This window comes from Vicugna pacos, chromosome 6 (assembly GCF_048564905.1).
Source record: "Vicugna pacos chromosome 6, VicPac4, whole genome shotgun sequence".
Lineage (NCBI taxonomy): Eukaryota > Metazoa > Chordata > Mammalia > Artiodactyla > Camelidae > Vicugna > Vicugna pacos.
The window spans coordinates 27,135,873-27,151,929 of NC_132992.1; the positions used below are offsets into that span (position 1 = coordinate 27,135,873).

At 37.8% G+C, this 16,057-nt stretch overlaps 1 long non-coding RNA gene across 5 annotated transcripts in view; it reads right to left on the reverse strand.

Moving 5' to 3' along the window:
• The window catches only part of LOC140696838 (uncharacterized), a 486,199-nt gene that overhangs the window by 135,286 nt on the left and 334,856 nt on the right, over positions 1-16,057 (reverse strand). For 2 of the 5 annotated variants that reach the window (XR_012073385.1, XR_012073388.1), the window contains exon 1: positions 11,011-11,125. The exons of the other annotated variants lie outside the window; for them this stretch is intronic. This is a non-coding gene — a long non-coding RNA (uncharacterized lncRNA). Of the gene's footprint in view, positions 1-11,010; positions 11,126-16,057 lie in introns of those variants that run through there. 5 annotated transcript variants of the gene reach the window in all.

Below are 16,057 nucleotides of genomic sequence, written 5' to 3' on the forward strand. Positions count from 1 at the left end.
TCACTTAGCACACATAAGCCTCTGAATATTCCAATACTTAAGGGTAACCAGTAACAAAGAATAGTTGTGTGGGGGGCACCATATCTTTTATTCTTAATCCTTTGAGAAACTGCTGAGCCTAAAGACTAGTTACTACCAGCCTTCTGTCTTCCCCACAGAGAGTTTTTCGTAGTTCAAGAGAAAATTTCATTAGGGAAAGGTGATATTTTACTTGATGATTTCCTTGCTTTTGATTCTGGCTGTATTGTTTTGTCTTTGAAACATGCCAAAAGATATATCTAAGCTGTCTCATACTTAGTGCTTTTACCACCTGTGTTGTTTCAAATCCAAAGCATAGCAATTTGATGTAGTGAGAATAGCATTCTCTTATGTCTGCTATTCCTTTCTCCAGGCAAATGGGATCATCAAACACTATAAGCCTTAGCTGTAGTGTCTGAATTGGACTCCAAGCTGTGGATTTCCTGAAGTGAGGGTCTTAACTATCTATCATAGACTGTGGTGGATAAAGCTCCTTAGATACAGAAAAACTGTTTTATTGGCTGAGAAATAACTAATCTTTAAGCACGTGGTTAGTCTCATTTTTTCCCCTTATGTTTGGAAGGATCTGATATTTTAAAATTTTTGGAGGTAGCATTGGGAGATGACTGAGTGAAAAGACCACAGAGGCAAGAACTTGACAGGGAATGATTAGGAAGCCTGGATTTGTTTACTAAACCAATTCTCTAACTTTAAAAGTGACAATAAGAGTAACGGGGTTTAAGATGTGCTCTGAATTTCCCTTAGGAATATGTACACGAAATCAAACTCTCCTTTACAATATGGCAATTTTAGCAATTTCTTGACCATCTATCTCTCTATCCACAATTACATTTTAATATCCAAGTTAGAAGCCTCTCAAGGCCAGAAGGATGCCACTTAACAAAAAAAGAACAAAAATAAAAAAAGAAAGAAAGAAAGAAAGATCCACTTTCTAGAGTATATAATTTTCTTTTGAAAACAAAAGTTTGCATTAACCTATAATAAAAGTGTAATGTTTGAAGTTTGAACATGTTCACATCACCTCCATGCATTTTTAAACTTCAATTTTTGGTAATCATCAGGGAATAAGATACAAAATCATACATTAAAAAGACATCCCTCCAAAAAAGCCGTACAATTTTTCTAGGCATTTCTGATGCAAAATAGTTTGAAGATACATGTCCTGGCAGGGTCTTAAAGTCAGAATGGAATTGTTCCTTACGTGCTGTTGGCGATATTTAACCAAAGAAATGTAACATTTTTTAAGCTATTTATAGAGGATAAGTAAATTATAGTATAGGTCTTGGGATGCCAAATAATACTCTTTTGTGCTCGGATACCTAGGCTCAGATGGCACACTTCTACTTACTAGCTATGTGACTTTGAATAAGATACTTCATCTCTCTAAGTTTGTCTTCTCATCTGAACAGTGGAGGTAATTCCTACTTCACAAGTAGGTTGTTTGAACAATGGAACAAGATAATGTAAGGAAAAGGCCAGCCCACAGGAGATGTTCAGTTACAATCCTCATCTACATGTCATTTCCCTCCTAATTTTTTATTTTAATCACAGAAATCTAAATGCTATGATTCAAATCATTTGCCCAGAAACATAATTACCAAAAGCACAACCAAGACTATCCCTAGGCTATAAATGAAGAACTTGATCATGGTTCCTTCTCCTACCCCAGCCATCCAGTTACCTCATTACACAAAGCTTCTCCAAAGTCATACATGCCTGTGACCATCTCAAAACCTAGGACTTCTATTAACAAATGTATTACAAAGAACAGTGCTCATATTAATGTTCAACCAAGGCAGTAGCAAAAGGCCAGAATTTGTTACTGTTTTTGTTATTTATTTTGTTATTGTTTTTGTCTTAAGTTCCAAAGATAAGATTGGAAGACATATCTTTAGTAAAGCTTTTGATCTTGGAATTCCAAGGAAATATTAGAAAATTGCTTTACTATTCCTGAGGAATAGTAATAACATTTATGGAGACACCATGAATAGAGTAGTTTATTGATAGACTATTGTAGACATTAGAAAATTTTATTTATTCTTCTAAATATCTTATCTTGAAGTGACATCTTCATGATGATAATGATATTAAAACATGAAATGTTTTTGACTTTGTTTTGTTGATACATGCACGTGTGTGTATGTGTAGGAGGAAATGGGCAGGTAATATATGAGAAGAAGGTCTGCTAATTAAGGAATCATACCGGACACCAAATGACCAGTATACCTAATCCTCCATATCTACTCCCCCTACCCCAACTTAACCAGTTGCCCCCAGCATTGGTAAACATAGTTCAAAATAATCAAAGGTTTCCCATTGGTCTGCCACTATGATGTGTTTAAAATTCAAGTCTCTCTAGGTCACAGTTAACAGCCCAAATAAAGACAAAAAATAAAAGATAAAGTTCTACTGCCATTTAAAATAAATCAAATTAATAGAAGAAAATTGTCAAAATAACAATATTGTCCTGATATAAATCTATAGTACATGGGAATCCGAGTTAGGGCAACTGCAATAATCTTAATTCGGCAGTACTGGGCCTCCCAATTACACACATATGGCCCACCAACCTACTCACTTTTGCTGACTCTGTGAAGGAGACACACATGTGCCACAAATGGTCAGAATTGAAGACAAAAACTGAGATTTAGATTTTGTTAAAGAGGAGTATTTCTTGAAGCTTATTTACCTCTCAGGTTTACATCAGGTCTTTACATTTTACAAGGCAAAATTTGAAAATTTCTGGCACACCCAGACATGCGGCCAGAAAACAATGAAGCTATTCATTACTTTTGGCATGAATCTGTCTGTTCCTGGAAGAATGTTAAATTGTCATTGATTTTATAACATTTTCAGCTTGAGAACACGTACATCTATGTAAGTCAATGTGTTCTTTTTGTACTTCTATATTCTATTCCAAACTTAGCCACAAAAGTAAACTTTTGGCAAGAATGGTTCAGGTTCAGCAAAATACCAAATAGGATTTGCCAGAAGTCATTTTCCCTTACATTTTAAGCCCCTGTTCATTCTAGGGAAAATACAATCCATGTATCTCTAATTCATATATATTTAACGAAGTGGTCTGCTGTCCAAAAGGATTTCTGAGATTCTTGAATAGTGTTCTTTTCTCTTTGCCTTCCATGTCTCCACTGATCTGATTTCTAAAGACTTACTTTCTAACTCATGATGTTTAAATAGTAAAAGATTCCTTTCAGTTTGAAACCTGGTAAAATATGCACTTTTTTTCACTTTTTATCAAAGTTTTTATGACATGAACATTTAAATATAGTTTTCAAATATTTAACACCTCACTGAGTTGTTTGTTCATTCTTTTCTTTCTTTCTTTTTTTCTCTTTCTCTCTTTCTCTCTCTCTTTCTTTCTTTTGTTAAACAGGACAAAGAAAAGAGCTCTGAATATGGTAAAGCACTTCCCAGTTTGCCAGTCTGTGTCAGAATGAAGATTAAATAATCATCACCTTGTTCTTTTCTCTATTTGACTCTACTTTAGATAAGTTAATGTAGATTAACACATTCACTTGATATGTGTAGAGAGTCCAGTCTCTTTCTGTAAGCAGCATCCAAACAATGATGCATCTTTTCCCATATTTAATTTTAATGTATATGATTTATTATGGTAGAGTTGGCTTTTCCTGACAACTCCTTCTACCACAGTCATACACACCCAACCCCTATTACCCATATTTCATTTTTATTTGAAAATAATGTAACACATCTGCTGCAATCATGGAGAAAAATATGTAAATTCTGATGAAAGTCAGACATGTTGCTGACAGTCGGCAGCCCAATGCGTTTGAAAATACTGTGCAAGATGCAAAGAAAACTTCATATAATAATAACCCACAAAAGAGTACTACATGTGAGGAACAGCCATGGAGCTACAGAGTTGCAGTGCTAAAGAATGATGGTAGAGACTATTTTCCAGAGAGGTAGAGTCCCTAACCTCAATCTTTTCATCAAATGGACCTACAAAACATTGTCAAAACATTATTTTTTCTCTGAACTGAATATCTTATGTTATTAAATTATTTTATTTCATCAAGTTATCTGTAAACATTCAATCAGCTGGATTCCAAGCTCTCCTATAGGAATGCATTATGTTTTTGAAAATCATCAATAAATCATAGGACCTTCAAAAGAGTACATTGAGGACCACTTCCTAATGGAATTGACAGGAGAGCACAGCACATTATTCGGTAACTACATGGGTGTTACTGCCAGGTGGTATGGGTTTAAAACTTTACTCTACTGTTTTCTATATGTTCTCTTTGGATAAGTTACCTAACCTCTTCATGCCTCAGTTTACTCAAATAAAAGAGAGTTTATAAGTAGCATTTACTTGATATAGCTGTTGTAGAATTTAATAAAGTACTTCCTGTAAAGCAGTATATCCCTCTCACAGACAGCTCATCCACGTCCCTCTCTCTATCTTTCCAGAGCCCATTGCTTCATCAATATTTGCTCAACTAAATCTTCAAAACCAGACTACACATTCGCTTCCTCCTGGAAGAATTCTGCAGTCAATCCAGTTTAACTCCAATCTCCTCTATTCAACCTCAGGACTCCAGGAGGGATTAAACTAGTGTTCTGGAAATTTATTGTTTTGAAATCATACCAACACTTTATAATAATGTCTGATTTCTCTCTCATGCAACTTAAAATTTAACCATTTTTATGAGTACAGTTTAGTTGCATTAAGTATATTCATCTTGTTGTGCAAAATACCCAGATCTTTTTTGTCTTGTAAAGATGAAATTATATACCTGATAAACAATTCCCCATTTCTCCATCCCCCCAGTTCTTGGCAATCACCATGCTACTTTCTATTTCTATGAGTTTGCCTTCTCTAGGTACCTCATATAAATGCGATCATATAGTATTTGTCTTTTTGTGTCTGGGTTATGTCACTTAGTAAAACATCCTCAAGGTTCAGTCACACTGTAGTATATGTCAGAAAATCCTTCCTTTTTAAGGCTGAAAAATATTCCATTGTGGATATATACCACATTTCATTTTGTTTACCTATTTACCTGCTAAAGTACAGTTAGTTACTTTCACCTTCTGGCTATTTTGAATAAAACTGCTAAGAACATGGGTATGCATATATCTCTTTAAGACCCTGCTTTCGATTCCTTTGGGTACATATCTGGAAGTAGATTGCTGAAAAAGAATGTTGATATCTAACAAGTGAAGATATTTTTACCACATTGAAGAAACGATTAATACTTTATTTATTAATTTCATAACTAGTTCTTGAATACTAGATACTGTAATAGGTCCTGGGAAGCAGGGGCATACAAAGATCAACAAGACACGGTCTGTACCCTTAGGGAGCTCATTCACATGATTTCAACTTCCTGTTGTATTAATAATAATAAAATTCATATAAGTTAGTCCTAACAAGGGAGGAAAGGCTTCATCCAGGAGATAATCTTTGAGTGATTCTCAGATCATAAGTAGAAGTTTACTAGGTAGAGGATAAAGGGAAGGCATTCTAGGGAAAAGAAGCCACGGGTACAAAGACACAAGCTGTGGGACAGCACACTATGTTGAAGAGGTAGCGAGGTCGGTGTGGCTGGACCATAGGCCACATGGTGGACACAGAGGACTGAAGAACTAGGTTGAGGCCAAATTTAAGCCTGCGTGTGAAGGAAGGACACTGGATGACAAAGTAAGGGGTCAAAGTTTAACTTCTAAGCAAAGGACCTCCATCGGGGTCTGTTAGGAAAGAGGGCTGATGTGAACTGCTTCTGAGAAGACCAAGAGCAGGATGAAGATGGTGCCAGAGATAGCAGATAAGAGGCCATTGAAAATAGCGCAGGCAAGAGATAATAATGGCTAGCTTTTTGTTTGGTTATTTTCCATAAAGGTGACTACCAAAAAGGGTTTGGAGGCAGAAAACCAGAGAATGAACCCCTGCTTTTCACCTACTAGTGTCACTTAAACTTCTCTGAGCTTTCAGATCCTATCTATAAAATATTAACAATAATACCTAGAGAATTATGAGGACTGAGCAAAGGGATGCATATAAATGTGCTTTGTAAACTGCCAACATTCTTTGCAAACATAAAGTAATATCAATATTATCACTATATACTCATCCACCTGATAATTTATTCAAAACCGCACATTATTTTAAATGTATTTTCCAACTAATGAGGTATCCTATTTTCACTAATAACACAAGGTTGAATAAATCAAACCTCATTAAATAGAAGTCAGTTTTTTCCAGTGTCTTGCATTGAAAATAAATGATGTAAAATAATGTGGTAGAAAAGAAAATGGAGCTGACTAATCATTTCTGATCTACTTGAATTCATTTTTTCCCATGTATTCTCCAAGTTACATGACCCTTTTACTATCAGTGATGACTGCAAGTTTTAGATGCATATGTAACCCAAAAAAGTTCTTGGTTAACCTCTCAGTTTTCACAGACACACATGCACACACACACACACACACACACAAAGATAGAAATTTGGAACATTTGTCAAGATGATTTGATATCGTGCAGATGGGCATTATATAAATGCAGATACTGTTGGGATATTTAAAGTACTATGGATGCAAAGGAGGACATTTTAGTTTCAAACTGACATAGACTCTAGACACAGTGATGATAATAGAAGTTAGCAAGACTGTCCATTTATTCCATGCATTAGCAGCTCTGAATTGTACATTTCCCAGCTACACCATGAAAGAAAAGTATGGCAGCCCTTGAAGGTTTTTTCCCTTCTGAGAAGAGACAGAAAGAAAACAGCAATTATTTTTTGAATCTAGAATAAATTTGCTAAGAATCTGACTTGGAAAAGTAAAAATGGGATTGTGACTACCCTTCCTCTCATACATGAGGAGTTGGGAGGATAATCATTAGAATGATTTGGAGGGAAATTTTTAACTAAGCAGAAGGGTTACATGTCAATCAGAAAGTAAGTAATAGGTTGTTTGCATTGATTGGGTCATATGCCAATATTTTTGGCACATATAGTTTGAGCAAGACAGCAATCCTTGATGTACAGGGTAAATTGCTTAGCATTTCAAATATGCCTTCAATCTGGGGAGTAAGTGGTGATGAAGTTCAAAAGGTGGCATGTTGTACCTCATATTCAAGGATGGCTGCAAGTGTGTACTTAATGGTCTACCCTTAGAATCCTGCATGGATTTCCTTTCTGGTTCTACATCTGGTTTAGTAAAGCTGCCACCTGGTATGCCATCTACTCCAAATCAGAAAATTTCCTTCTGCCTTGGAGTAGCATTTTTTGCCATAACAGTATCATTTTTTCTTTCAAATACTGTAAGCTGATTATCAATTTTTACCTCCAAATAACAGTTGATATTTTATTTATAATGTATACTCCTATTATTTCCAGAATGGATCTGAGTCAGAATTACGGAAACACTTTAGTGCATGTCTTCATGAGTATTTGTACATTTCTGATTGCTTTCTCTCTCAATGTCTTTATGTATCTTTGAGGATATACGTCTTTCCTGTCTCCTGTCATCCAGCCGGCTCCTTTGGCCACATCAAGTTGGTTCCTACAATTAGCGGAAACTAACAACAGCAATGTAAACACCCTTCTCTACCAAAGAACACTATTTGGTTGAATAAATCCTAGTAGAATGATTCAGACAGTTTTTCCAAAGTAAAAAATGAACAATTAAGTGAGATTTTTTTACAAGCTTGTAGAGGTAGGTAAGTCAAACTCAAGTAAAACCTAGAGCTCAGGCACAGCCAGCCAGGAAAGGAGTGATAAATAAGAGACTGTATGTAGTAACTGCTGCTATAAGTCAATAGGGCATCTTCAACAACAATGCAATGCTAAGACATCCCAAATGAATGAATGAATGATAAGGCACCTAGAAGTCAATCAGTAGAGAAAACAAACAAATAAAATATGTGCTTTCTTTAAGTTTTTCCATACTTCCGACAGTTTCAACTTCCTTAGTTATTTTCCACTGCATATGAAAGCACCTGGCTGATATGCAGAAAAAGAGGGAAAGAACATTCATAGCTGTATTTTGCTTTGCATTAAAGAGGCCCTATATTCATCATAACAGTACTCCCCTAAAGCTACTATTTCTTAAACACAGATGAGAAGAACACAGATTGCAGTGCCAAAATTGGAATAAGATGCACGGTCACCTGTAAGGAGAAGGCTGCCTTCCAGGCAGATATGGGAGCATATGCTTTCGCCATTTTTGCTGCCCAGCCTCCAACTGCACTTTAGCCTTCCTTTGGGAGAGCAACTGTTTCCCTTGCACCCAGTTGTGTTGGGAGTGGGCACCCACTGCCTTCTATAGGAACTAAGGCATCCAGACCATCCCCTCCCTGCCTCAGCACAGTCACGGAGATGAACCTGATTCAGGCTCAGCAGATCAGACCCCTTTCCTGGAAGGTGAATCTGAAGGCATACAATAAAAAACACCAGCCAGTTCCTGTTTCAGAATCTTTGCTTCAGTTCCTTGGTTCCCAGTCCTCCAGAGTTCCTCTGTTCTTGCCTGCTTTTCTTCCTGATTCTCCAGATCCCCACCGATTTGGTAGCCCCCAGAGCTTTCCAGGTAATCAGGAAATTCCCTTTGGGCTCAATATAGACAGAGTTGTTTCTGATGCTTGCAACTATGAACCCTAACTGATACTGGTATAGATAACAGGTATGAATCTTGCTTGTACTGATATTTGGCTACTTAAGTTCCTTATTTGAAGTGTAGCATAAACTCAACTTGAGAGAATTCTCTCTGGCTCTGGATGAGTGACCTACTTACTCCACTGCGATCCATTAGATCTGACAATCAGGAAACAAGCGCTGAGGCTCACAGATACAACACCAGAATATAGCACTACAAGAAATGCTAACATGAAAGGCAGATTCCACTGTTAGCCCAGTGGATAGAATGACCCATTGTTATCCTCTCACTAGGATAGGACAGACTCATAGATGACTTTCAAAATTTAGGCTGTGTAAGAATCACTTTGGAAACTTGCTTAAAAAATGCAATGTCCCAATCATCCTCTCAGAAATACTAATCTAAGTGGTATGATCTGAGTCCTACTTGATTCAAAGAATCTTCTTGTCTCTTTTCCCAAGTTTCCTACAATTTCTATTTGGAAATTGGGAAAATTGGGGGGAATAGAGAAATAAATATTGTCTATAGAAGACCCTATTACTTGAGAAATGTAACAAATCAACATACAGTAGTGTTATATCCAAAGTGTACTTATTAAATCTGTTAAGATTCAATTATGTAGGCTTAGAAAAAGTAAATTAAAAAATGGAGAGGAAACTATAAAAAGTGTAAGCAATTCTGCCCACCCTCTGGAGAAAAGAACACGTGTCCTCAGTCATCATTGTGCCTCTCCAAGTGACCATCTCCCCAGCTGCAGGTTATTCTCGTGTCTGCAGAGGTGGACATTTCTAACAATACGGCCCCAAAACATGCATCAATTACTTTATCAGGTACCCAACCAAACAAGCAGCAGTCTGTCCTAAGCTCTCAGAAACAAAACAAAACAAACAAACAAAAACCCACACTGGATTTATTAAGAGACCTTAAGAATCTTCAGGGCAATTTTGCCAACAGTGATTTTCAGCTCAGAACTTGGCCCCCTAGTAAGATGACTGCTCTTATAAAACCCAGCATTGACAGAGGCAATACAGTGTAAAGCAAGGGTTAAATGCCTTCATTCTGAAGCCAGATTAATTGAGTTCAAATTCTCGCTGTGGCGTTTATTAACGGTGTGACTTTGGGAAAGCTGTTTACCACTCCGTGCTCAGCTTCCTCATTTGTAAAATAATAATCTCTCTTTCATAAGGAAGGACTTCAGGTTACTGGAGTGTCAAAACCACATGTAAATCTTGGTGCAGACAAAGAAGAATAGCCCATGCTCACTTTTCTCCGTGTCCCAAGGCCAAGGGCCTGCAATAGTGTGCTTGACTAACATTGTTCCATTGAAATTCAAGCCAAGTGAAAGCAAGGCAAATGCTGGAAAAACATCTGCCTTGGTTTCACCTGGCAACTCCTGCAGCTGTAAGCAAAGCCACAGTAGCAAGATTCCACATGTGGGCTGAACAATTCAGCCAAGTCTCTTAGGTATCGAATTATCACAGTAAGAACCAGGATTTGGGTTAAAACTAGAAGACTTCCTAGGCCCACCTAGACCTACTAGGGCCACCAGCCTAGTAGGTTTGGTACCCAAGTTATACAGTTCCAAGGCATCCTCTAATTCTCCATGGTGATATTTATCACAATTTTGATTATTTAGTGTCTATCAGATTCTGTCCCTGATATCATTCAACCCCAATGCTCCAGAATGTAAACTCCATGAGGACTTTTCCACTCCTGTATCACCAACGTTTAACATACTACTTTGAGCAATGCAGGCACTCAATAAATATTTATTGAATAAATGAATGTGTGAATGACAATCATATACATGTATAGAAGTTAAATATTTTCTATTTTTAAAGTGCAGGCTATGAATAAGGAATGGGACCAATATCCACTTCTATATTGTCAGTTTTAAAGTCAGCCATATGCTCCACCATACTAAGTGTTCGCTCAATTCATCTGAATTCAACAACACTTCTTGAGCACTGCCACGCACCACAGTGCTCAGGATGCAGAGCTCTTCTCAGTGAGTTCATCTTCCCCTACACCCCCTTTTCCCACCAAATCCACAGGAAGGGGAACTTCATACTATTCTTTCATTAATCAATAAAGAAAAAAGTATCTCTATATTTCTTTCTGTGCCCTCGTTCATGTATAGACATGGATAGACAAAGATATGCACTCTCTTTGTTGTATATTACGTAACTTTGCTTTGTGAACAATTACTCGCTTGCTGCATGGGTATAAATGGGTCCTCTGGGTGAGCCACCTGGGTCTGAGGCAATGATATGTTCTTGTCTACAGACCAGATAACATTGCAGTTAAAGACCTCAAAATCTCACTTACTCAGATGTGTTTTTTGACTCTCCCAAGTTCTTTGCAAGTTCAGTGGCTCCCCAGGGCAGCAGTGAACTGATCATTTCCATGTTGTGACTCTGCTGTCTCAACATTTAGCTTTCAAGGTTGCCATGGCAGGGGAGGAAAGACAATGAAGAACTCACAATGCTCTTCTATTCTTTGGTCCAGAGAGACATTCTATCTGTAGTCCCCTGATCAGAAAGAGCCACATGCCTCTACCTACCTGCAATGGTTCCAGGAAGGAGAGGGGGATCAGATATGTATAAACGCTGAAAGTCTCCACAATGTTGTTGTAGAAGCAATCTCAACCAGTGGAGTAAACTGTGAGATCATTGGAGACCATTAAAGCTGGACTAGACATTAGGGAGTATCTTCCACTTCCCGATTTTATAATAAAGGAGACTGAGGCTTAAAGATCATCGACGACTTCAGAGCTAGTTAGAGGAAATACCAGAACTGGACATTAGGTGTCCAGAACCCCTACCCAGTGTACTCTTCCCCCTGAATAGCGATCCTCCCACAGCACAGTCCACGTGGAATTCTGCATGGCCTCCCCATCAGTAGGAGGCTGCAAAATCAGATAAAAACTGAGCCTTTACGCTTCAGTCAGAGCCAAGTGTCTCATGTTGGTTGATTAAATGGATTAGAGCCGTCTGTCTAATTTCAGGAGAAATTCCATTTCCTTAGACTTTCCATTTTCAATGCAGTTATTTTCAATGAGAAATCCAGTAGGCAGGAACAATTTGTTGAGCCCTGAGGCCTGGATTTTAAATTTTTATTAAGTATGTATGTTACCCTCCCACATCAAGCACAGATAGTTAAATTCTGGCCTGGAAAATCTGCTAGTATTTACTGGGCATATATGAACTGGATTGTATCTTGTAGTGTGGTGAGTTTGATTTATAGGTTGTTCTTCTCTACTTATAACTTTTAATGGCATTGAAAGTAGATTTAAAATTGGGCAATTTAATTTCCCACAATAGCTGAAAACACATTTGGTAGAGGGGAAATTTGTTAAGAGACTATATTTGAAATTACCTGATTTAGGGTTCAGTTTGCAAGAGGCCAAAGTATACAAAACTGTCTGTCTCTTCTTTCCTCATAGTCTCTTCTCTTCACATATCTGTACCGAACATGCTTCTCTACTCAAGGGCCCTTTTCACCCTGACATCAGAGGTGACAAAGAAGGTGATGGTGGCAAACATCTTCTTGGCAGGAGATGGAAACTCATGATCCGTCAAACTGACATCAACCAAATTCCAAAATGCCCCCTGATGCATGTGTGCCCTCTGACGTGCTGACGGAGTCCTTTTAGGGGCACAGCAGCCAGAAGCGCATCTTCAGGTCATTTCAAGTTGCAGTTAACAGCCACTTCTAGGCATTTCCTAGGAAACTTACTTCTGTCCTCAGGCGCTCCTTCAGCACAGCCTCTCCCACCCTACCTAGCAGCCCAGATAATTCTGACATCTACTCAATTTTTTTTTCTAGGTCATCCTCATATTGGCTAAAAAAAAATAGAAGACAAAAGAAAGAAGAGAAAAGAAAATTATATTTAAAATAGGATGAGGTCTCAGTTTCTTCCTCTCTTTCAAATCTGTTCCTTTAGCCCAGTGCTCTCCAGCTGTGCAAGGAGATCAGTGACTTTTTCAGATTCAGTGCTGCAATCAGTGTGCAAATTGACTGGCAAGCAGTGTCAAGAGACCAGGCAATCAGCAGGTGCCTTCTGATGAATGTATACTTTCCCCTCTCTTCTCTGTAACCCAGTTAGCTTCTGGAGTTGGCATGACTCTCCCCAGCCCAAACCAATGCCCAAAGTGGGCATTCTAGCTTGCAATTCAATGTGTTCCTACTTAGCAATAGGACAGCTGATGATAGACTTGGATCACAATGTTAGATGAATTATCAGAAGTAGAACAGATAAGATTTGTCAGGGTAACCAGATCACATTCAAGAGAATGTATCTTCACGCAGCCCCACAGGAGCACAGCGCTTGTCTGTGAGACACAGTATTTATCCTGGATACGTTACCCATCACCAGATACTAAACTATGAAACCTTAGTCAAGTCATTGAACTTCCCTGAGTTTCATCCTTCTGAGCTACAGAGTAGAGTCTTTAATGTACTTGTTTTTCTTTCTCACATGATATGTGAGGATAAAAATGAGACATCATAATAAAATGCTTTACTTGTGGGGATATTAGAAGGTGCAATCAGTGAAATCTAATTCAGAGTATCACTGCATCCATTGAAATTATATCTGGCTGGCTGTGACAGAAAGCCTAAAACAACAGAGGCTTACGCAAGAAATAAGTTTATATTTCTCCAGCAAAGTCTCAAGGAATAAGGTCTGTTGCTAGTAAGGCAGCTCCAAGAAGTAAGCCAGGTTCCTTCAGGTCCTGAGTTTCTTACAGTGGGGCCCTTGTGTGCTTAGTCCAAAATGGACTCTAGACTTTTAGTCAAGATATCGGTAATTCTGATACCAGAGACAAAGAAGGGAGCAAAGCAAAGGAAAGGACAAAGTATATACGGCAGCTATCTTTTAAGGTAATATACTGAAAACTGCCATACGACATTTCCACTGATTTCCAAAATGCCTCATTTGTATGTCATTTGAATCTATATCATTGGCTAAAATTTAAATTGCCATACTTAGCAGCAAGGAAGGGTAGGAAATGTCTCTTCCAGACATCCATGTGTCCAACTGAAAATCAAGGAAGAATGAGTTTTAGGGTTGGCAACTAGCAGTTTCTGTTCTAACTAATAAAATAGAATCCACCCCTACCTTGTGACCTAGCAAGCCTGTATCTGGGTACATGCCTAAGGCAAGCTCTTTCACATGGCTAGACTGACAAATGGACAGAAATTTTCACTGTGGCACTGTTTCAAGTAGTTAAACTGCCTGTCATGAGGAAAATGGACAAATGAACTGTGGTTTATTTTTACTATGGAACTCTATACACCAACATTCATGATTTAAAATAATTAATCTTATTTACTTAAATCAATCTACATATATCTCAGACGACTCTGAGAGGAAAATAGCAAGTTACAAAATATCTATGAAGTATGATACTATTTATACAAATTTTAAAATTACATGAAGCAATGCTGTGTATTGTTTATGGACAAAATCTATCTATAGGAAATATTTAAAATTTGTCTGGAGGGTATAGCCGAAGTGGTAGAGCACATGCTTAGCATACATGAGGTTCTGGGTTCAATCCCCAGCTCCTCTTCTGTAAATAAAAATAAAACTAATTACCTTCCTCCCTTCCCCCCCAAAATATGTCTGGACATGGCATGAACTTCAAAGTAGTTAGTAGTTAAGATGCCTGATTTCTGTCCCCTTCCACCCATTTTGTCTCATGGCACTGACATCAGGAGGGCAGGTGGAAGAGCAAAACACTGGGTATTATACCAGTTTCTCTGAATGCATCATACGAAGGACATTGACTTAAAGTTGACTAGTAGTGAACCGGATGCTCTGCACAATCTCTGTTCCAGAGGATGGGACAGAGACCTGTACCTATAGCAAGGTACAGCTTACTAATTTTATCTCTTTTGTACTATATTAAAAGCTTCTAAATCCATTGCTAGAGATACTTCCTTCGGCAATTCTGTGATACCTTTTCCCAACCTTCAGAAAGTGGAGAAATTCAGGGAAACAATGCAGGTACAGTTAATTTTCACTAGGAGAACAAAAGTTCATGGAGAAACTTCTTCTATTGAGAAAGAAACTTCGTTCTGTTGTTAAACTCTTTTGCTAATTTCACCATGGGATTATTGAGATACGTAATAATCATTTATTGACATAAAGGCCTATATCTACAGAAACAAATTACTTTCTTTTAAAGTCTTGGCAATCAACCATTCTCTGATTAAATCCTAAATTAAAAACTTTTCCACTGATTACCAGCCTGCTTATAAATTTCAGTTTCCAAATGCCATGGGACTATGTCCTGTCTTGGATATAGTATTTCTTCCAATAGACTCCAAATGTACAAAATCGGTTTATGCAAGTTTAGGGGTTCCATTATAGATCCCCAAAGAGGATTTCTTTCCCTTCTGTTTTTTTCCCCTGGTTTCAGGCACAGTAGCTAGAGTTCACAAAGGAAATTCCATTGCCATGCTAAAATCTGAAATGGCAGCTTTTATTATTCAATAACATAGCATAAGTCATGTTAAAAGGGAAAGAAGCTAGGTGTTAGTTTTAAACAGGAAAGAAGATACTAAAAAAATTATAGATATTGTTTAGTTTCCAATTCTTGAGGGAATGGTTTCCAGCAATTTCCAAAATGCCTCATTTGTATGTCATTTGAATGTCCAAAGTTGACACCTTTCAGAGATGGAGTGGACACCTCTGTGACTTGCTTAGGGACTCTTCAGAATAGCCTCCAAACTAAAACTATTTTCTCTGCTGACTTGTCTCTGTGCCCCAATCCCTGCCAGTTATGTTCTTCCTCTGTGCCACTACGTTCCTTACAAGAATTTCCCTACTCCCTGCTGCTCACAAAGCAGCAAAGTTGACAATTTACCAACACATTACAATATTGGGGCAAATCATATATCAGATTATCAATAGTTTTGTTTTGTTTTTTTAATTTGTCATTGAGTAATATTCCATAGTATGTATGTTCCATAGTTTGATCATCCATTTACAAGTTGATGGCTATTCGAATTTTTTCTATTTGGGACTAGTAAGAATAAAATTACTATGAACATCCATATGGACATCTTTGTATGGATGTATGCTTTTATTCCTCTTGGATAAATGTCCAGAAGTGAGATTACTGCACCATATGGTAAATCTTCTTTAGTCTTATAATAAATGGCGAGAATGTTTCCAAGTGTTTTATCATTGTACATTCCTATCAGTAATGAATAAGGTTTCTGGTTGTTCCCCATCCTCAAGGCAAGTAACTCTTAAAGGAAGATAGAAAAGCAGAAGGAGAGAGAGACCTTGGTACAATATAAAACCCCTGTCCGGATCTTCCTGTGCTGGAGGTGCTGCCCAGCAGCTGCCCTTCTCTCTCAT